Source organism: Chelonoidis abingdonii, unplaced genomic scaffold, assembly GCF_003597395.2.
Source record: "Chelonoidis abingdonii isolate Lonesome George unplaced genomic scaffold, CheloAbing_2.0 scaffold0843, whole genome shotgun sequence".
NCBI classification, from domain to species: Eukaryota; Metazoa; Chordata; order Testudines; family Testudinidae; genus Chelonoidis; species Chelonoidis abingdonii.
Genome location: NW_027425104.1, coordinates 1 through 2,830, shown reverse-complemented (window position 1 = coordinate 2,830; position 2,830 = coordinate 1). Strand labels below are relative to the sequence as shown.

General features: G+C 62.2%; 1 long non-coding RNA gene across 1 annotated transcript; it reads right to left on the bottom strand.

Annotated features, from left to right (window-relative positions):
- Positions 1-584: 584 nt before the first annotated feature.
- LOC116834569 (uncharacterized) lies at positions 585-2,823 on the bottom strand. Its single transcript, XR_004375983.2, has 4 exons — positions 1,860-2,823; positions 1,350-1,406; positions 1,154-1,233; positions 585-609 (listed from the first exon to the last, which is right to left on the bottom strand). It is a non-coding gene; the product is annotated as an uncharacterized LOC116834569 (long non-coding RNA).
- Between the last annotated feature and the right edge of the window lie 7 nt (positions 2,824-2,830).

Below are 2,830 nucleotides of genomic sequence, written 5' to 3'. Positions count from 1 at the left end.
ACTCCTCTCACCTGACCCCCACTAGCCCCCACAACACTAGCCCCAACCACCTTCACCTGAACCCCCCTGCAGAGCCTTTACCACTGCACCTAACCCCCCAACAAGCCCCTGTGCCTCCAGATCCCCGCTGACTGCCTGCGCCAGACAGCCCACCACCTCTCAACCCCTGCATCGCCCCGACGCGCTGGATTCCTCCTTCCACACCTGACAAGAGGGCCGGCCAGTCCTTTGCGCTGTGTCAGGGTGTGGTAGCCTCACCGCGCCGGTCCGTGTCTGGGGAGGCGGGGGAGCTGCAGGTGGGATCTCCCACCTCTGTGCAGCCAGACTTTTTAAATATTGTGCATAGATTTTCCTTCTTTTGGGCGGACATTTTAATGTTTTGGGTGCGAATGACTCTCTGGAGCCAACCCACTGGACACTCTGTACTCCGCCCCCAGGGCGGACACACTGACGCACGCTTCGTTCTCTTTTTATATAAGAGTGCGTAGCCTCTCCTTTCTCTGCCGTAGCCGGCTCAGTCCCGGCGAGCGTTTGTATCTTTGGCATGGCAGGTTCGAGGGCAGGAGGGCGAGGCCGCGCTCTCCCCCGCAACTGGACAGCGCGCGGAGCCTTAGGGGGGGGCAGGAAGACGGAGAGTCAGCAAGGGCCAGTCCCGCGAAACTCAGCCACATACACAGAGGAGGCCGCGAAGGGGTTGGCCAGTGGGAGCCTTCAAGGGCGGTTCAGGTTAAGTTAGAATGAGTTAAGCAGAGGGCTGGGAGCCAGGACTCCTGGTCTCTCCCCGGCTCTGGGAGGGGATGGGGCTGGTGGGTTAGAGCATAGGGGTCTGAGCCAGACTCCTGGTTCTCTGCCCGGCTCTGGAGGGGAGTGGGGCTGGTGGGTCAGAGCAAGGGTCTGGGCCCCGGATCCCTGGGTTCTCTCCCCAGCTCTGGGGGGGAGTGGGGGCTGGGTGGGTCAGAGCTTAGGGTCTGGGAGCCAGACTCCGGGTTCTCTCCCAGTTTGGGAGAGGAGGACTGTACTGCGTTTTCACCATCTTGCCCCAAAGTTAAGGGCCAACCGGTGTTTGTGATCTCTGGATCCTCCCCCCCCCCAGGTCCCCCATTCTCTGGGCCCTGCCCCCCCGCTCCTGCCACCCCCAGCTCCCTGTACTCACCATTCCGGTCCAAAATTGAGCGTCTCGGCGGCCATCGCCCTCTACGTGTGCGTTGGGTTTAGCTTCTGCTGTCCTATGACCTGGACGGCGAGGAAGGAAACAGGGCAATGAAAGGTGAGGCGTGCCCATCCCGTCGCTCTGGGCTCCCTGTCCCCCCCGCCCCAACCTCTCACTGCCCCCTACACCTTTTCCTTACCTGCTGGCTACAGCCCCACGCCCCTCACCGTGGGAGGCTCGGCCCACGGCACCGAACCTGCAGGCAAGAGACAGAACCCAAGGGGCGCAGGGTTAGGATCAAAGACTATCCTCCCGCCCCCACTGTCTCCCCCTCCCTGGGCCTTCCCTGTGCAGATCAGCTGTGGGGGTGGGGGGGGCTCAGAAGGGGTGAGCTCCCCCCCTCAAGGGGAAAAGGCAGTGGAGGGACTGTCGGCGCCCCCCAAAACACCAGTCCATTTCACACATGTATCATTACCTAAGGGATAAATAATTCTAGCCCAAGGTTACCCCCCAAATCCTCCATATGCCTCCCCCAGGAACCAGCTGCACAGTCTAGGCGATTGCGGGGGGTGGGGGGCGCTGGCAGCCTGGATGCCTGGGTTCTGTCCCCGGCTCTGGGACAGAAGTGGGGGGCTGGGAGCCAGGACTCCTGGGTTCTCTCCGCAGCCATCAGTGTGCACTCTCCCCCCACACCTGAAGTGTTTCTCACCCAGATGGCAGCGGCTTGTGGGTCCGAGCGTGTTGGGGGCTGGGGGATTTCCAAGGGTGGGGGGGATCTGCGGGCGCCCGCCTGTCCGGGTCGCTAGCGGAGCACGGGTGCTGATGAGGCTGCTGGGCCTTTCTCCCCCCCCGACAGAGTCAGAAGCCAGATTCACATTGGGAAGAGCTGCTGGGGAAAGACAGGGGGAGCATTAGTCCACACAGTGATGGATTTGGGGTGGGGAACTGACTTCAGAGCCCTGTACCCTGCAGAGCATGGCCCGCAGCACCTGGGATGGAGGCAATTCTCCAGTCAGCAGTATAGGGTATAGGACACAGGGGGGCAATTCCCATCACAACCACTGGAGGGCGCAGGAACATAGAGCTTCCATGGCGCTGTCCTTTCAGCAGGAAGTAAGGCAAAGGGACTTTCTCGATCATCACCAATGGCTGGAGAGAGAACCCAGGAGTCCTGACCCTCCCCAGCCCCCCCACTCACTCTAACCCAGCAGACCCCAAACCAGAGCTGGGACTAGAAGCCAGGACTCCTGACTCTCAGCACCGGCATCAGCATGTGGCAGGGAGTTCCACAGGCTCTTTGGGACCAGAATGGCACCTGAAGCCTCCCCCGGTGCCATCAGGGACCCAGCTGGGCCTGGGCCGGAAGGGCTGCAGCCCAGTCAGTCCAGCCCGGGGGCGGGGGGAAGTGCGGGGAGGGAAGGTTGCATCACACCCATGTCAAGATTGTCAGAAACCACAAACGGCAAAGCAGCCAATTGTCTGGCAGGGCCGCCGCCGAGAGCTAACGGACAAATGCCAAACCATGGGGTGCTTAGACCCTCCCAGAGCCAGGGAGAGAACCCAGGAGTCCTGGCTCCCAGCCCCGCCTGCTCTAACCCACCAGGCCCCACTCCCCTCCCAGAACCGGGGAGAGAACCCAGGAGTCCTGGCTCCCAGCCCCACCTGCTCTAACCCACCAGG